The sequence below is a fragment of the Lissotriton vulgaris genome, chromosome 3_1 (genome assembly GCF_964263255.1).
Source record: "Lissotriton vulgaris chromosome 3_1, aLisVul1.2, whole genome shotgun sequence".
Lineage (NCBI taxonomy): Eukaryota > Metazoa > Chordata > Amphibia > Caudata > Salamandridae > Lissotriton > Lissotriton vulgaris.
The window spans coordinates 349097747-349117740 of NC_141689.1; the positions used below are offsets into that span (position 1 = coordinate 349097747).

Below are 19994 nucleotides of genomic sequence, written 5' to 3' on the forward strand. Positions count from 1 at the left end.
AATTAGCTGAATAGGTTGGCGGCTGGTGCAATGTTCAGAACAGAGGCTAATGAAATGGAAGCAGTGCTAATTAATAATACTCCAGGCAGCCATCATTGTTGATGCCAGAGAGGTGAGAGCGCACGTGCCCATTAGGGTTGTAAACAAACATGTCGTCAGCTTAAAGGTCTTGCCTAAGGAATGTCCACTTTCACCTTTCGCTTTCCTTTTCCCGTGAGGAGAGTTCCACAGACAGGAACACGCCGTGAATTCCTCATTCGTAACTTGGCTCCTCTGGAGACCTGCGCGCCGGTCGCACCCTTCTCGAGAAGCGGTGCGCGAGATTGCGCAAGTCCTTCGGTCAAGTCAAGAGAGATTTGTATAGCGCACTACATACCCAGAGGGTTTCAAGGCGCTTAGGAAGGGGAGGAGGATTATTTGTCAAATATCCACGTTTTAAGCTGCTTTCTGAATGCTAGGTGATTCTGGGTGAGGCGAAGGTAAGCGGGAAGTGAGTTCCATGTTTTAGCAGCCAGGAATGAGAAGGATCTGCCTCCCATGGTGGTCTTGTTGATGCGAGGTACAGTGGCGAAGGCTTGGCTGGAAGAGCGAAGTTGGCGGGAGGGGGTGTAGAAGGACAGTCGGGAGTTGAGGCAATCTGGTCCGACGTCGTAGAGTGATTTGTGTGCGTGGGTGAGCAGTCGGAAAGTGATCCTCTTATTGACGGGTAGCCAGTGGAGGTCTTTGAGGTGACCAGAGATGTGTTCGTTGCGTGGGATGTCTAATATAAGCCTGGTTGAGGAGTTTTGGATTCGTTGTAGTTTCTTCTGGAGTTTAGCGGTGGTCCCTGCGTAGAGGGTGTTTCCGTAGTCCAGTCGGCTCGTGACTAGAGCGTGGGTGACTGTTTTCCTTGTTTCGGAGGGGATCCAGCGAAATGTTTTTCTGAGCATGCGAAGAATGTTAAAGCAGGAAGAGGATACGGCGTTGACTTGTCTGTTCATTGAGAGTGAAGAATCCAGGATGACGCCAAGGTTCCGTGCGTGGTCTGTCGGGATGGGTGCTTTTCCGAGGGCTTCCGGCCACCAGGAGTCGTCCCATGCAGAGGGGGATGTACCTAAGATGAGGACTTCTGTTTTGTCTGAGTTCAGTTTCAGACGGCTTTGTTTCATCCATTCGGCGACTTCTTTCATTCCTTCGTGTAAGTTAGTTTTGGCGGTGCTGGGGTCCTTGGTGAGAGAGAGGATCAGTTGAGTGTCATCCGCGTAAGAGATTATGTTGAGGTTGTGTTGGCGGGCGATGGCTGCGAGGGGGCTCATGTATACGTTGAAGAGGGTGGGACTGAGTGAGGATCCTTGAGGTACACCGCAGATGACTTCAGTGGCCTCTGACTTGAATGGTGGGAGGCGGACTCTCTGGGTTCTTCCGGTGAGGAACGAGGTGATCCAATCCAGTGCTTTTCCTTGGATTCCGATGTTTCTGAGGCGTTGTAGAAGGGTGCTGTGGCAGACTGTGTCGAAGGCTGCAGAAAGGTCGAGGAGGATGAGGGCGACTGTGTCTCCGTTGTCCAGTAGTGTTCGAATGTCGTCTGTTGCTGCGATGAGGGCGGTCTCAGTGCTGTGTTTGGCTCGGAAGCCAGATTGTGAGGGGTCGAGTGATTTGTTGGCTTCGAGGAAGGCGGCGAGCTGGTTGTTGACGGCTTTCTCGATGACTTTGGCCGGGAATGGAAGAAGCGAGATGGGGCGGTAGTTCTTGAGTTCAGTGGGGTCTGCTGTTGGTTTTTTCAGAAGGGCGGTGAGTTCAGCGTGTTTCCAGTCTTCTGGGAAGGTAGCGGAGTTGAAGGAGCAGTTGATGACGTCTCGGAGGTGTGGAGCTATAACGGAGTCTGCTTTGTTGAAGATGTGGTGAGGGCATGGGTCTGTGGGGGATCCAGAGTGGATGGAATTCATCAGGCGGGTGGTGTCCTCAGTGGAGATTGGGTTCCAGGCGTTAAGGGTGTTTACGGGGGGAAGATGGTCAGCAGATGGTAGGGTGGGTTGGCTTCCGGAATGGTTGTCAAAGCTGTTGTGGATGTCAGCAATCTTGTTGTGGAAAAAAGAGGCTAGGGAGTCGCAGAGGGTTTGAGAGGGGGTGATGTCGTTGGAGTTGGCTGAGGGGTTGGAAAATTCCTTGACGATGTTGAAAAGTTCCTTGCTGTTGTGGGCGTTGTTGTCAAGTCGGTCCTTGAATGCTGTTTTCTTGGCTTTTCGGATAAGTTGGTGGTGAGTACGGGTGGCGCTTTTGAAGGTGTCCTTGTTGCTGGCGGATGGGTCTTTTTTCCAGGCCTTTTCAAGGGAGCGGCACAGTTTCTTGGACTTCTTGAGATCATCGTTGAACCATGAGGCCTTCTTGTTTCCAAGTTTGTGTTGACGTTTTTTCAGTGGTGCTAAGGTGTCAGCGGTGTTGGATAGCCAAAGGGTGAGGTTGGAGGCGGCTTCGTTGGCGTTAGAAGAGAGGGCTGGGGAGGTTAGAAGGAGCGATGTGGAGATCTGATCCGTGGTGATTTTGTTCCAGTTTCTTTGTAGAGTTGGTTGGAGGTGGATGATGGGTTTTGGCTTGTTGTAGGTGAAGTGAACGCAGCTGTGGTCAGTCCAGAGGAGATCCGTAGTGTGGCTGAAGGAGACATGGTTGCTGGAGGTGAAGATGGGGTCAAGTGTGTGACCTGCGATGTGGGTGGGGGAAGTGACCAGTTGTTTAAGTCCGAGGTTGGCGAGGTTGTCTAAGAGGGTGGCGGTGTTGCGGTCGTTGATCTTTTCAAGGTGGAAGTTGAGGTCTCCCAGAAGGATGTAGTCTTTGGAGGGGAGCGCGTGTGGGGTGATGAAATCTGTGATGTCTTCACTGAATTTTGCGCGGGGTCCTGGTGGTCTGTAGAGGAGGGTGCCTCTAAGAGTTGTCTTGGGATCGATGTGGATCTGGAAGTGAAGGTGTTCGGAGTTAGCGAGGTTGGCGTCGGAGCTGGTGGAAATGCGGATGGATTTCTTATGGACGATGGCGATTCCTCCTCCTGTATGGTCGGTGCGGTCCTTGCGTGTGATCTTATAGTCATCAGGGATAGCGATGGCGATGTCAGGGGCGGAGGAAGCGTTCATCCATGTTTCTGTTAGGAAGGCGACGTCTGGAGAGACGGTGTCTAGTAGATTCCATAGGTCAATGGCGTGTCTGTGGACCGAGCGGGTGTTGAGGAGGATGCAGTGTATGTGGTTGGGGTCGGGGATCTGTGGTGTGGTCGTGGCGGAGATGTTGTCGGTGCCGCTGAATCTGCAGGAGAAGCAGGAGAAAGGTCCATGGGTGTGTCCAGGAGCGGCTTGGACGCAAGTGGGGGCGCGACCGGAGTTAAGGGCTAGGAGGGCGGCGGCATCGTAGGTAATGCGGGGTGGCTGGGCAGCGCGAGGGGGAGGGGGTCTGGCGCTGGGCGCGGTCCAGGCGCGGACGGGCGTAGACGGGCTTACCTTTGGCGCACCTTCGGCGAGGCCGTAGCGCGTGGACGCTGCGCGTGGGGGCATTGGCCATAAATGGATGGTGGAGGGGGCGGAGCGTGGGAGGGGCAGCAGCTGGGAGGCGGTAGCAGGGAGGAGGGGCGGGCCAGGGGACACACAACAAGATGGAGGGTCACAGGGCACCGGGGGCTAAAGGAAAAACTTATTAAACCAACACAGCGCGAGGCTGAAATCAACAAACAAACACAATGCAAGGCGGAATTAATGAAATAAATGCAGCGCGAGGCGGAGTGAAAATAGATAAGCACAATGCAAGGCGGAATTAATGAAATTAATGCAGCGCGAGGCGGAATGAAAACAAACAAACACAATGCAAGGCGGAATTAATGAAATAATAGCAGCGCGAGGCGGAGTGAAAATAGATAAGCACAATGCAAGGCGGAATTAATGAAATAAATGCAGCGCGAGGCGGAATGAAAACAAACAAACACAATGCAAGGCGGAATTAATGAAATAATAGCAGCGCGAGGCGGAGTGAAAATAGATAAGCACAATGCAAGGCGGAATTAATGAAATAAATGCAGCGCGAGGCGGAGTGAAAATAAATAAGCACAATGCAAGGCGGAATTAATTAAATTAATGCAGTTACAGCTCTGTAGTCTCGGCCAGATCGTCAACAGGAGCTGGGATCAGGGAGCATGGAGGGAGCGACCGTGCTGGAGGAGGTCCAGGTGATCACAGCGCGTCAGAGGAGGTAGGGAGCACTCTGTTCGTGGGTGGGAGGGGCAGCAGCTGGGAGGCGGTAGCAGGGAGGAGGGGCGGGCCAGGGGACACACAACAAGATGGAGGGTCACAGGGCACCGGGGGCTAAAGGAAAAACTTATTAAACCAACACAGCGCGAGGCTGAAATCAACAAACAAACACAATGCAAGGCGGAATTAATGAAATAAATGCAGCGCGAGGCGGAGTGAAAATAGATAAGCACAATGCAAGGCGGAATTAATGAAATTAATGCAGCGCGAGGCGGAATGAAAACAAACAAACACAATGCAAGGCGGAATTAATGAAATAATAGCAGCGCGAGGCGGAGTGAAAATAGATAAGCACAATGCAAGGCGGAATTAATGAAATAAATGCAGCGCGAGGCGGAATGAAAACAAACAAACACAATGCAAGGCGGAATTAATGAAATAATAGCAGCGCGAGGCGGAGTGAAAATAGATAAGCACAATGCAAGGCGGAATTAATTAAATAAATGCAGCGCGAGGCGGAGTGAAAATAAATAAGCACAATGCAAGGCGGAATTAATTAAATTAATGCAGTTACAGCTCTGTAGTCTCGGCCAGATCGTCAACAGGAGCTGGGATCAGGGAGCATGGAGGGAGCGACCGTGCTGGAGGAGGTCCAGGTGATCGGTGGGTTTGTTTTGGCTGTACGCCGACTCAGCTGCGGTGCTGACATATAATTATGCCTAGAATCACAAACTTCTGCTGGGATATGAAAACCTCGCAGTCCGCCCACCCTCCACCCCTGCCTTCTAAATCCCTCGCTGCCAGTAACTCCAGCCCACGGAGCTCGCTGACTGAATCACGGCGCAGCCTGAACGCGGAGAATTGGGCGACAAGCGTCAGTATTTAAAGCGCCTTCGGGGGGCCTTCGCAGGTGTGGCGCGTGCCCTTTGACCTTTTAGTCTCTGGGTCCTGCAAATTCGGGCGAGTTCGAGGACTTCGGAGCTGGTAGTGGAGCTGAGGAAGCCCGTGAACTGCTGCGCCCCCCTCTCCTCGGATGTTGGATCACGGTGGACGTTTCAGGAAGAGCTGTCCGAAGTGAGTACATGGCAGGCTGAGTTTCCGGTTTTGTTTTAAGCTACACTGTCAGTGATAACTAGCCAGACTATATGTTTTCATCTGAGAAGTATAATCTGAAGTTAGTGAGATTGTGGAAGGCGATGAGGCATCTGACAGTCTCACAGCCTATACAAGTTTTACTCTAAGTAGGATCGTATTTTCTTCTTGCAGTGTTCTCGTAGCGCGAATTTGGCTCAAGAGCACTATAGAGTTAAACAAAGTCAGTTTATTTATTTTTTATTTTAGGCACGAGGATGTTAAGTGATTTGTCTAGAATCACAGGATGTTGATCGGACGCCGGGACTCTTGCATTGTTCCCAGTTCCTAAATCGCCTTCTGTGTCCTTTAGGCCACATCTCCTGCTTCATCCTATGTAGTTTTCTATTCCTTGAACGTGCCACTATGGTTCACTCGACTTATTTTATGTATTTTGCTTCCTGTCATTGCTATGGGTTAACTATACATTGGCTATGAAACTGGGTGTGGACACAGGCTCCAACTATAAAGTATTATTTTTGCATTTTATTCACCGAGTGGGAAAGCTCTCTCTAACTGTCCCCTGGAAAAAACGTAATTAAAATGACTTGCAAGATATCAGAACGTGTGTGCTTTGGTTATTAGATTTGAACTTTATGAGAACATGATATTGAAAGTGCTCAACAACATCTGCTCATCTGTAGCCTGGGCAACACTGGCTCATCATTTCTTTCTACTGAGTTACAAGTAAATCTACAGTGGAAGTTCGTTTTTCATATGTATTTTTTTAATTGGGTTAGGTATACCATTGTACTGTGTTACTAACTCCAGTTCATCATCTCTATTCTAGTATTTTTATTAGTGGTACAGAAGAGCAGAAAGATATTCCCAAATTATAGATGTTTGCAAAATGTGAGAAGAGGTACCATGATTTCACTTTAAAAAAATAAAATATAGGAGGCCCTATAGATCGGGGAGGACCACCGGAGAAATCAAGGGGGCAAATGTGTGGCAATAGATCCTTAAAAACTGAATTGTTAATCCAATAATTGTTTTTATATATTACAGTAGCCAGGATGTGAAGCAAATGGGTGCTATCTCGTTCAGTGATCCATGAACGCAAAATAGCTTGGAAAAGTGATGGGAATACAATGTTATCCCCTTTATAACTTTGGTGGGAGTAGAAAAGTGTCCATAGGACCAAGGGTGTAACACAGACCCCTGCAGTCCCTGCTGGGCGGGTGAAGGGTGGAGGGGGCGGGGGGGTGTAACATTCGGGGGCCAACATTCAGTATACATCCTATGGATATCTATGAAACATAGGTGTCTCAGAGGCTCACAATCTACAGGGTCTCCCCAACATTTTGTGTTATGCCACTTCATAGAACTGGACTACCATCGATATGGTCCCAGATAGGAGTTACAGGTTAAATACAGACAGAAAGCCTGAAAGCAGCATTAAAGACCTATGAGAGCATAGTCAGACTTCATTCACTTTCAGAATTGTATGTTTAGAGAAGTTGAGCAAGGTAAGGATGTTGTCTTTTTAGATAGTACTACTGTCTTTTGGCCATAACATGAAAAGTAAAGAAGGCATGCCGTGTTTGGAATTGATCCAAGGTTGTATTTACTTAATTCTCTTCGTGTTTCAAAATATTGTTCGATTTTAATTCACAAGCAATTAGTTACTTAATTTTGCGTCTTCATATAAGCAGCTCATCGCTTTTCGCGATTTGTTTCACTTTCCTTTCTCAAGAACAATATCTATCATAAGTAATGAAAGGTGATTAATACGAATTATATGAATGCTTCAACTTAAACGCAATAACCTCATTTGTATGTATGCGTAGTTATTTCAACTCAAACACACTCAAGTAGTGCGCCCTGTTCACATGAGAACGGAAATGTCTTAGATAACAGAAATACCTCAAGACCAGCTGTAATGGCGTTAGCATCTTTTGTTCCAAACGTCAAACTAAAAGTTAACTCCACCAGTCAGAACAGGTGGATATCTACATGTCACAAAGTCTTTCAATTAGCGTGATTTGACTACATTATCACAATACAAACCAGTCTTTCTTAATGACGACGAGCAGCAATTTAGTCTTTCTTTGTTCCCCCAATTCATTTCTCCACAATCAACACCAACATTCTTTAAGACTTTTATTTAAACAAAATCTCCTTTTCCTTTGCAAAGTCCAGCTCCAGGAAGTAATTTTACATTTTCACAAGCTTTCAATTTGGATTGAGCAATATTGTGCTTTAAGCAATAAGCGTGGCAGCTGATTTAAGTTATGAATTACATTATAGCAAAGCAATGACTTAAGGGGAGTTACCCAAATCCTGCTCTCTTCGTATTATTCATAAAAGGTTGGTGTTTGGAAATTGGGTCTCTAGTTGGCAGAGGTAGGTACCCCGTCCAAGTAGGAACCGCACTCCTAGCCAGGGTAAGTCACAACACAATCCTAAATTAACCTGTACTTAACATGTAGCTTGGCACGGATCAGGCAATGTGTACATTTTTTGTGCAATACAGTAACACAGTAAAAACACCACAAAATACTCCACAACAGTTTAGTAAAATAGAGAATATTTATCAGAGTAAATTAAGAGCAAAATGGCAACAATCCAGTGTGTGAATTTTGAAGAAATAAATGCAGTAAAATGTTTAAACACAAGAAGCACTTAAAAGTTACTTTAGGTTGCACTGGACTGGGGGAAAGTCAAAGTTCGTGCTAGCCATGATGGAGCACCGGCCGACTCCAGGACACATGCAGGCACTGGTGAACAAAGCACCTTTCCTGGTAGCAAGCAGCAAGATGTGTCGATCTTCTCCACTCAGTGAAGGTGATGCATGAGTTTCAAAGATGGGTGCCGAAATCGAGAGGCGTTGAACGATGCACCACTTTCTGCCACACATTTGAGAGGATGCTTCAACCTCATCAAGCTGCAGTGGCAGCTATACGCTGTCCCATGCGTTGATCTCTGGAAGCAAGTCACTGGTTCTCAAGCAATGTGCCAATTTTTCTCCCGCAATCGGGGCAATGCGCCGGTACTGCTACACGCAAACAGGAGATGCGTCAAAATCCATGTGGCAAGTTCTTGGGGCACTTCCAGTGAGCCAGGAAAAGGAACAGGGCTAGAGACTTTGGTTTCCCTGAGTCTCAAGCAACAGGAGGTAATCCAACAAGCCCATGGAGTTCACCCGGAAGAAGACAGAGCCCAGCTCTCATTCAGCAGAGTCAGAGAGCAACAGGCAGCAGGGTAGCAATCAGAAAACCAGGCCTTCAAGGTCAGCAGTACAGTTGAGTCCTTTGAGCAGCACAGTAGTTCTTCTGACAGAGTCCCCTTGTAGGTCCAGCATTGTCTGATTTGTGTGGGTCAGGGACCCAGTACTTATACTCAAAAGTTCCCTTGAAGCAGAGTGACATCAAAAGCTGGCCTCTGAATTGCACATATAACCTTTCAGCCCAGTCCTGTCTGCCAAGCTAACCCTGGACACCACCTATTGAAGTGTAAGTGTCAGCCCCTCCCATTCCTCACTGCCCAGGAAGACCAATCAGAATGCAGATGAATGAGTGCTCAGAATTTCAGTTGAGCCTAACCTTCCTGTGTTTGTGGCTGTCTAGAAGTAATGCACACAGTGTAGTTGTCACCCAACCCAGACATGTATTGGAGACTGGCTGTGAGACACAAACGAGTTAACAGCAGAAACATTTTCACTTTCTTAAAGTGGCATTTCTAAAACAGTAATGTTAAATCCAACTTCACCATAAAGGGGGTTTATCAAGACCATTCCAAACATATGAAACATGAACATGCTACTCCTCTCTGATCAGGAATTACAACTTGAAAGGGTATTAACAAATTCCCAATGCTGGCCTAAGAGAGGAGTAGGCCTCACAGTATTGAAAAATGAAATAGGCTGCTTGTCACTACCAGGACATTTGAAATATAAAGTACATGTCCTACCTTTTACTTAAATAGCAAACTGCCCTGTGGGTTACCAATGGCCTTCCTTAGGGGTGACAATAATGTAATAAAAGGGGAGTTTAGGGCTTGGAAAGTAGTTTTAAGTGCCATGTAGAAGTGGCAGTAAACTGCACACCCAGGCCCTGCAATTGCAGGCGTGAGACACGTGTGAAAGGCTACTTGTGTGGGTGGCACAATCAGTGCTGCAGACCCACTAGTAGTATTTCATTTACAGGCCCTGGGTATATGGTTTACCCCTTGACAAGGGACTTACAGGTAAATTAAATATATCAAACAGGTGTAAGACAATCATAGCATAAGGGAGAGGGCACAGGCACTTTAGCACTGGTTAGCAGTGGTAAAGTCTCTTAGTCCTAAAACCAGCAAAAACAAGTACACAAATACAGAGGGAGTGAGGCAGGCAAAACGTTTGGGGAAGACCACCTTACAGCTTTCAGGTCTAGCAGTTGGCTGCACCAGGCCTAGGTTGTAGATAAATAGGACTGTGGCTGAGTGGTGTTCTGCACTCATTTCTGACCTGCCACAAATGTATACAACAGTATTTATCAAGAGCCCTTGAAAATCAGCAGGTGTACAATCAGCATTGCAAAGGTCTTTGTTCACATGATCACATTCTGTCTCTGTCAAATAAACCCACATCCTTCCAAGAAAAGCACAAATCACATAGCCTGAATGAATTATTTAAATCTAACGTGTAAAACCTCCACCTTAATTAAAGACATTTATACAAAAGTAACTGTCAGAGGTGCTGTTTTGTCTTCATTGTTTTTTGTAAGAGATATTGTAAATTCAGAGAAAAAGCATTTTAGGTAGGGATGAGAAAAGGGTTAATCTAAAACTTTTACTGTTTCATCCACCAATCCTGTGTGTTGGTGAGACAGTGCAGTGCTCAGTGAAAGACCGAAAAGAATTAAAGGCAGCCAAGAAAAAAGCAGTCAATTAAAAACAAATTCTTTCACATGGCTTACTTCATTCAAATCCATCTCAAAAGACATAGAGAACATTGAGAGGAGAGAGTATAACATGTATCTAATTATTGGTCTGCGGCATCAAATGTTGGTATAATTTCACATTCAAGTACGGTGTTGGAGACAGCAATTAAATTGTGATTATGCCATTTGTGGACACTGATGAATAGTACATTCCACTTTAGAACAAGCATTTGCAATGCACTAGATCTCACATTTATATTATTTTGAGCTTTTCACATTGTAAATGACAATGCTTTTTTTGTTTTTCTTTTCTAAAACATAAATAAATGGCATTGTCATTTATAATGCCAATAGCTTAAACTTTTGTAAATGCCAGACCTATTGCATTTAGACAAGTTTGAGCTATAGGCATTGTATTAGTTTGGTAAGTATTGTGATCCTGTGCAGATGATTTGGTCTTCTTGGAGTGCCCCAGACTGGGTGTTTGGCCTGGGGTGACGTACAGAGGATCGGGTGGAGAGTTTTGATTCGGAGTTGGGTTAAGGGTTGGACAAGGATGTGCAAGGGGGGGGAGGGGGGCGGCTGAGGGAGCCTTGGCTTGGGTATTGGTGGTTGGACGCAGGAGCAAAGGGTTTTTGGGTGGGACAATAGCGGTGGATGGTATGACGGGGAAGCGATGGTTGAGAAAGAGTTTGAGAGAGAGACCTAGAGAAACAAGTGGAAGGGGGCACCTGAGGGGGGATGAGATGTGGCTAAGTGCACAGTGTGAAAAGGTACAGAAAGGTAGCATGTGTAAGTAGGCAGTATAAAAGGTGTACAGTCAAAATATTGAGTTTTTTATATCGAAAACATTAATATCGATTCAAAAATATATAATGGACACAATATCGAATTGACAGAATATAGACTACACAAATATCGACTAGAACAGCATTAATATCAATTCCAAAATATAGACTGGACAGAATATAGACAACAAAAATAGCGAATTTGAGGTAAGTAAATTAATATCAATTTTCTAAGTGTTTTTATGTTACTATATGTGTGAAAAGTATATTTATTTTATAATTAATTTTAATTAATTAATTTTGTGGTATTTTATTTTTGCGTAATATAAATTAGTAGCGGGTTGTGGGTTTATAGGGGAATAGGGTGGGAAGTAATTTAATGATAATTCATTAAATGTTAATTTATTTATTGGTATTTATTTTGAATTAATTGTTAATTAATTATTAATTGGTAATTAATAACAATTGAATTGGTAATTCATTTTAATTAATTGGTAATTAAGTTAATTATATTAATTTATTTTCTGTAGCGGGTTGTGGGTTTATAGGGGAATAGGGTGGGAAGTAATTTAATGATAATTAATTAGATATGGTAATTTATTTATTGGTATTTATTTAGAAATAATGTTTCATTAATTATTATTTGGAAATTAATTAAAATTTAATTGGTAATTATTTTAAAATTGATTAATTGGTAATTAAATAAAATATAATTGGTAATTCATTGTTAATTAATTTATAATTGGTGAATAAATAAAATATAAATGGTAATTAATTTTAATTAATTGAGTAAATGTTAATTATGTTAATTATTTTAAAAAAAAATCAGTAGTGGGTTGTGGGTTTATAGGGGAATAGGTTGGAAAGTAAGTTAATTATAAATAATAAAAACATGTAATTTATTTATTGGTTATTTTTGTATTAATTTTCTATTATTTTGTAATTGTTAATTAATATATTGTTAATTGTTAAATACTTTGTATTAGTAGGTAATTTTTTTAAATAATTATTTTTTATTTGTATTTTTAATTGATTAATTAATGTATTATAAAAAAATATTAAATATTTAAAAAAATATTTATTGGTATTAATATTTAATTAATTTTCATTCATATATGACGTATTAACTTTCCCTACTGTTGCACTCTCTGGAGTGGGAGTAGTATTTTTTACCCCTACGCTATCCAACGCTTTCCCTACTGTTGCACTCACTGGAGTGGGAATAGTAATTGTTACCCCTACGCTCTCCAAAACTTTCCCTACTGTTGCACTCTCTGGAGTGGGAGTAGTAATTTTTTCGCTTATGCTATCCAGCGCTTTCCCTACTGTTGCACTCACTGGAGTGGGAATAGTAATTTTTACCCCTACGCTATCCAGCGCTTTCCCTACTGTTGCACTCACTGGAGTGGTAATAGTAATTTCTACCCCTACGCTATCCAACGCTTTCCCTACTGTTGCACTCATTGGAGTGGGAATAGTAATTTTTATCCCTACGCTATCCAACGCTTTCCCTACTGTTGCACTCATTGGAGTGGGAATAGTAATTTTAACTCCTATGCTATCAAACGCTTTCCCTACTGTTGCACTCTCTGGAGTGGGAATAGTAATTTTTACCCTTACGCTATCCAGCGCTTTCCCTACTGTTGCACTCACTGGAGTGGGAGTAGTAATTTTTACCCCTACACTATCCAACACTTTCCCTACTGTTGCACTCACTGGAGTGGGAATAGTAATTTTTACCCCTACGCTATCCAATGCTTTCCCTACTGTTGCACTCTCTGAAGTGGGAATAGTAATTTTTACCTCTACGCCATCCAATGCTTTCCCTACTGTTGCACTCTCTGGAGTGGGAATAGTCATTTTTACCCCTACGCTATCCAATGTTTTCTCTACTGTTGCACTCACTGGAGTGGTAATAGTGAATTTAACCCTCTCGCTATACAAGATAGGTGCAACCCACCACATTGTGCCAATCTGGAGCAACATATCCTCTCTGCTGTTCCCAGCATGCACTACGGCAGGATAGACTTCAGAGCACCTTCTAAGCGAATAGAAGTAGCGGACCCTAAAACTGAATACTTTAAGAAGCCAGGCATTTACCCAACACTGCAAATGGATGTCTGCCAACAAACATCTGCACCTCCCAAAAATGTGAGTGAAAGGACGCACACAGCAAAAGTAAAACAAGTACTAGTATGCAACAAAAACAGGATACTCTGAAATATCTGCAACTGACATGAGTAATATCTTGGGAATATTACAAGATAGGGGTGTAGAGTTTTACGACAATCTAACAAGTGCTATGGGGTTGGAACTAGAGGGAAATGTATACATTTGCAATGTATTCCAGTCATACCTTTAAGTTTACTCCTCGAACCACGGCATCAAGGTGTCACACGCCGAGTCCTGTGCTCCTAGTTGATGACGTAAGTGACTACTCAAGTGCAATTTTACTCCAACGGACCAATTGAACTAACGCGCGATAACGTGTTGATTCCTCCTCTGACCCCAACTCTCCTCACCTACTTGAACAAGCGGTACCAGGGTCTGCTCCACGAGGCGGGTCTTAATGTAAAGTAAGCGTCCCTCTTCACACCGTGTGCAACGGGAAAAGCTAGTGCACCTCCTGCAAGCGTGCGTGTGTGGACACCACAGTAAGTGCACCTCCAGCATGCGTGTGTGGACACCATGTGGGAGCAGCGCCATACACCATACGCGTACACATCTCCTGTCCCGGCGCGTGAGCAGCGCCATACACCATACGCGTACACATCTCCTGTCCCGGCGCGTGCACAGGTCCTGTCCAGGCAGGCAAGTCGAACAGGAAACAGGGAGGGAACAAAACATGCTTCCCTCCGAATAAAAAGTACGCATTTGGGAGCAGCACCAATAAGAAGCATGGGTGGAGCTTCCACCCTCGCTTCGCAAGCTAAAGCGATGACAATAGATATGTCCAAGAGAGTGCAGCGCACGCGCTGCGTCGCTAGGCGAGACCTAAAAAGGATGGATTGAGAAAGGAAGGAGGAGCACAGCAGAGTATTGACAAAGGATTAGTTGACCATAGAAATTCTCTGGCAGGCTTGCTTCGTAAGCTAAGACATTTTGAAATCAAATACATGTCTGCAAAATATTTCCACAATGAGCTAGATTCTTGATAAAAAAAAAAACCCAGTGTGGTAGAGTTAGTTACAAATAGAAGGATGTTTGCTTTTTTGAGATAACCAGTGAAATTGGTTATAGCACATGAGTTGAAGGGTAGTCCACCCAGCATTGTGTGGAATATGATACCCCTAGTGCTCCTAAATCAATCAAAGAATTTATTTTCGTCATCTGACCATAGAAAAACGTGATGTGCTATAAATACATTACATACAATTGCATAAAATAAAAAAATCATGTCCTTGCTGACTGTGCCATTTGGTTGTAGCCACGCCTTTCACATGAGCTTTAACAACTTTCTGCATTGTGAAGCACAATGCATGGCTTACCTTTCTAAAGCCTTTCAGTACCATGGGAGTCTTTGGTGCTATCCACTGCAGGTCAGTGATGGTACCACATTGCAGGCTGCATCTCTGCATGAGGCCAGAACTCATTCACAGGCATAGAACCCACCTTTTCCCATTCGTCTCAGGGTAGGATTGGATGTGAACGCAGTAATTTATCATCTGTAATAGTAAGTGTCAGTGCTAAACTTGTATTAAGTATATTGTGCTGCGATGCCTGATCATGCTGACCTCCCCCACCCCAGGCAGTGGCTGTAGGTCACTGGCCCCTTTAGAACTGGAGCTTCTTTATTTGTTCCACAGCATGGTTGCCTGAAGTCATGCAGGGATTTCGCTCCCTGGCGAAGTTGATCTAAATATCCTCAGCTTTTGAGGGAGTCAAGCACAAAGGGAGAAATATTTGCATATAGTGTCTTGATTTGTGCAATACCAGAAAAATGTCAAAAAAACATTTAATACTCTGAGTCTGCATGCCTAGAATATGGCATGCATACTTGGTACTTGTTACGGTCCTGATTTATTTTGATTGATATGCGCAATGGCCTAGAATGTGTTATCCTCAGTCTGGACATATTTTGATTGCTCGGACAGTTAAATACTGTAGCATGCTAGATATATGTGGTTGCATAATTCTGGGAATCCGGCTCAGTCATATGGCATTAAAACAGACATTGAAATGGGTCCCTGTCAAGCCCTTCATCCATGCCCTTACATTAATGCTAAAAACACGGATTGATTTCTGAACAATCAATCAAATCAAATAGGATTTATAAAGCGCAGCTAATCACTTGCAAGGGTTTCCAGACACTTGCGGGTCTTGTTGGCTTAGTCGAATAGCTAGATCTTGAGGGCCCTACGGAATTCCGGAAGTGAGGTGATGATGCAGAAATGCATGAGGAGGCTATTCCAGGTCTTTACTGCTATGTAGGATAAGGATCATCCTCTCCTTTCTGCTTAGGTGGTTGCGAGGAATGTGAGTCAGTGATAGGCATGTGGAGTGCAGTATTCTCTACAGTTGGTGGAATTTCAGGTGGTGGTTAATGTTGGTGGGTCCTTGGTTTTGTAGAGCTTTGTGTGCATGGGTCAGCAGCATGAATTGGCATCTCTTCTGCATGGGGAGCCAATGAGGGTGCCTGATGTGTGGTGTGATAGTGGAATTGTCAGGAAGTTTGAGAATGAGTCTGGCTGTTGCGTTTTGTATGATCGGAAGTCTTTGTAGGAGGTGTGTGGCAATTCCTACATAGAGGACATTGCTGTATTCCAGTAGGCTGGTGATGAGGGCCTGTCTCACAGTGTGTCTCGTGTGCAAGGGTACTCGCTTGAAGATCTTACGTTACATGCACAGATGAAGAAGCAGGCGGAAGAAATGGCCTTGATCTGATATTTCTTGGTGAGCTTTGTCGCCAATGATGATTCTAAGGTTTTTGGCGTGTTTGGAGGGATTGGGTACGGGTCCAAGTTCTTAAGGATTCGTTCCATGTGTTGCTGCTCTTGCCGAAGATTAGAACTTCAGTGTTGTCTGTGTTCAACTGCAGGCAGTTGTCTTTCATCCAGTCGATGATGATTGTCATACATCTGTGGAAGTTGGTTTTGGTGGTGGTGGGGTCGTCGGTGATTGAGGGGATGAATTGGGTGTTGTTTGCGTAGGAGATGATGTTGAGACTGTGGGGTCTGACGATGTTGGCTAGCGGGGACATAAATGCGTTGAAAAGCGTGGGGCTGAGGGATGATCCTTGGTGGACACCAGAGGTGATATGTTTAGGTTCAGAAGTGACAGGAGGTAGGGGAATTCTCTGGGTTCTTCCAATGAAGAAGGAGGTGATTTATCTGAATGTGTCCCCTTTGATGCCGATGTGGTGGAGTCTTTTGATTAGTGTGTGATGGTATACAGTATCGAAAGTTGCTGAGAGGTTGAGGAGGCTCAGGGGTGCTCTTTTCTCATTGGATGAGGAGGGATCAGATTCATTGTTGACTGCGTTCAGGGTGGCCTCGGTGGAAGCGGGGAGATTGGCGAGTAGTTTTTGAGTGTGATGGGGTCTGCGGCGGGCTTTTTGAGTAGTGGTTTGACTTTGGCCTGTTTCCAAGTACCAGGAAACGTTGCACTGGTGATGGAACTGTTGAGAACATTGGTGAGTTCCTGGCCAATGCTTTGGTTTCCGAGATTGAGATTTAAGATGTTGTACAAGCAAGGGTCTGTGGGGGCTCTGAGTGGCTGGATTTCATGGCGGCAGTGGTGTTCTGGGTGGAGAGGAGGTTCCAGGGGGTCAGTCTGTGGCTGGTGTTGGTGGTGGTGTCTCTGTCGATGAAGTCCGTAGGTGTAGGTTAGGGTTTGTAGTTTCTGTATATGGTTGCATTCTTGTGGTGAAAGAAGTTGGTGAGGTTGTCACGCAGCTCCTTTGATGGTGTGATGTTGTTTTCCCTTGCAGTTGAGGTGAAGAATTCCTTCACGATATTAAACAGTTCCTTGGTGCTGTTGCCCTTGGTTTCAATAAATGTGGCTAGTGCTGCCTTTTTCGTTGCTCTCAGCAGGTGATGGTAGAGGTTTAGTGAGCTCTTGACGGCTGCCCTGTTGGGTGTGTCTTTGCTGGTGCCCACTTCCTCTTCTGCTGTTTGCTTTCTTGTTTAGTGGTCCTGAGTTTGGGGTTGTACCAGCTGGCCTTTTTGGAGGGTTTTCTCTGGATGTTGTGGGTGCGATGCTGTCAGTAAAACTGGTTAACCAGACGTTAAAGGGGCGCAGCAGTAAAGAAAAGTGAGTCAAAAACAAGAGAAAAAAGAGAAAAGTATTAAAGAAAAACTAGGCAAAAACGAGGGAAACAAGAGAAAAGCAGTGTAGACAAATGAGGTAAACAAGAGAGCATGCGCAGTAAATGTTAAAAACATTAAGGTCCTGCATGCCAGTGATTTAGTTCCTGATTCCATTTTCTGTATTTTACCTCATCTTGTATTCCTGTGTTTATGTGTTTTTTTCATGCATCGTATTACACTTGTATAGTGCATACTTTGAAATGAGTTGCACCACGTGTTTATGGCAGGCCATGATTGAGAGTTCTGGTGCTGAGACTGAAGGCAGTGTAAGTTTCTCACAGTGCCTGTTAGTGGGTTGGCCTCTCAGCAGAGCACACAGACCAGTGGTCATGTATTCCAGGTGCAATTGAAATTCTGTTTAAATTTGTGTGAAGAGGGGTCACAGTTGGCAAAATTTGACAAGGCAAATGTAAAAGAAAATAGACCGATTACTCCTAAGTGAGTGCAGTGTATATTTATGGGCAGTGAAGTAAAGGAGATGTGAGGTAGTGCTTTCTGGAGAGAGTGAATAGTAGGGGCTGAAGAGGAAACAGATGAGGTTTAACCCCTTGCGCGCTAGCGGTTTTCCCGCTGTGCGCTGGATTTTTCAAAAACCTGCGTTACATGATGAGCTCAGCTCGTCATCAGCATACGAGCGCCGTAGCTGATGACGAGCTGAGCTCGTCATCAGCATCGAAGGGGTTAAGATAAGCAGATGGGCGAGATGTTGAGAGAAAAAGTGCATATGTGTTTAACATATAGTTCTCATAACTGAAGATGAATGCTACTTCCAGAGTCTGCAATAATATTTAATTCACAGTCTCTATTTGAGAATTGAAACATTTTCAATATTAATTATTTAAAACAAAATTATTGTTGATATTCATTTATCTTAAAAAGCTAACAACCATTGACAAAGTTGTGTTCCATATCTGGATGCAATAACAGAAAGTTCAGAGAGAAACCAAAAGACCAGTCGGGTGACACACTATAGGAATCACAAAAATGTAGTTTACATGTTTAACCCATGGCCCTTTTAGAGACCCTTACTTTTTTCATTCCACATAAAGCCCTGTCTGCACCTATTTCTAAATGACTGATTGCAGCCAGCAGCTGTTAGTGCTTCCCCAAGACTAGTTAGAGCATTTTCTTCCAAAGTTGATGAATCGCGCAGTGCGAGACACTGGGGGGCATATTCTCAAGGACTCTACGATTTAGCAGTACTTTTCTGCCACGAAAGTGGTGATAGATTTATCACCCTATTTACAAGCCTGCGCTAACAGCCGGCATCGTCAGTTTATCTGCGATAGCTGCCGCTAAAAAGCATCGCCAAGGCTGATAGTGACAACTAGCGCTAATCATATGCAGAGTAGGCGTTCCCGTGCAAAAACTCATGATAACACCACTTCGCGATATTGTCAACGACTAGCCAGATCGGCGATGCGGTCCAAAAACAGGCGATAAGGCATGTTAGCAGCAGGGACTTAAGACCTGCTTTTTTCTGGTCTTAAGTAGGACGAAAACCTACAGTATAAAGGGAGCCCAGCCCAGGGCCACATCTGAAGACCATCAGATGCCATGGAGCTACTAATCATGCAGCTTGGAGACCCAAAAGGGCCACAATATCCACCCCCCCCCCCCCAGGACCACTCCCATCCCCAGGACCACCACCCCCACCCCCGGACTGCCAATGAACAAGACAGTGGACGTTCCGAAAATGCACCAGCCTAAGAGACTTAACCCCAGAGGATGTCATTGCCCACTACAGGCTCAAAAGGACAACCATCCTCCGCATCCGGGCCCACCTTGCCCACAGGCTGACGGTACCAACACAGCGGACAATCAAGAACCCCCAGCAGAAAAAGCTGCTGGCTATGTTGCACTTGTTGGCCTCTGGTACCTTCCAACCAACAACTGCCAGAGTCGGAGGAGTCTCACAGCCAGCCCTATCAAAGTTCCTCACACCTGTCTTGGATGCCATCATCAGCTTGATACCCCAGCACCTTAACTTCCCCCACACTGCGGAGGAACAGCTGGAGACCAAGCAAGGCTTCTACGCCATAGCTGGCTTCCCACACGTGTTGGGGGCAATTGACTGCACACATGTTCTACTTGTGCCCCCTGCCGACACTGCACACAATTACCGCAACAGAAAGCACACACATTCCATCACTGTGCAGGCATTAGTGGGCCACCGGGGACTGTTCACCAATGTTGTGCCCAACTTCCCAGGCAGTGTGCATGGTTCCTACATCTTCCGACAGTCCATCATCAACCAGCGCTTTCAGGATGGCATCTATGGAAATGCACTGCTCATTGGTAAGTACCAACGGAACACACCACACACCTCAACTCCACAATCATACCATTCACAACTGTGGGAATGCACACATTACAAAATCACATACAACATGTCAACCAACATGCCCACCTATCAGACACGACAACACAAGTAACTGTGGTAACAGGGGCCAGTCATGTAGGCAAACCATCCACAAAGGCATAGCCCCTCTGCCACACAATTGCAGAATGTGGGGAGAGGTGGGAACCAAGAATGTGCAAAGGAGGCAATGGACCCATGAATAAGAATGTACACAATGCCAAGTGTGACAGTGATGTGCTGGACAGTCTTGAGTATGCAGAGCACAAAAAAGTCCATGTGGACATATACTGCTGGTGTTTGTAGTGTTGTGGACAGTGGAAGCAACCATGTTACCT

General features: G+C 44.9%; 1 protein-coding gene across 1 annotated transcript in view; it reads left to right on the top strand.

Moving 5' to 3' along the window:
• The first annotated feature begins 207 nt into the window (after nt 1–207).
• Nucleotides 208–19994, top strand: part of OSMR (oncostatin M receptor) — a 410044-nt gene continuing 390257 nt past the window's right edge. Inside the window, exons 1-2 of the mRNA XM_086960555.1 lie at nt 208–339; nt 4862–5279. The gene's annotated coding sequence lies outside the window, so the exon portion shown is untranslated. The remainder of the gene's footprint in view (nt 340–4861; nt 5280–19994) is intronic.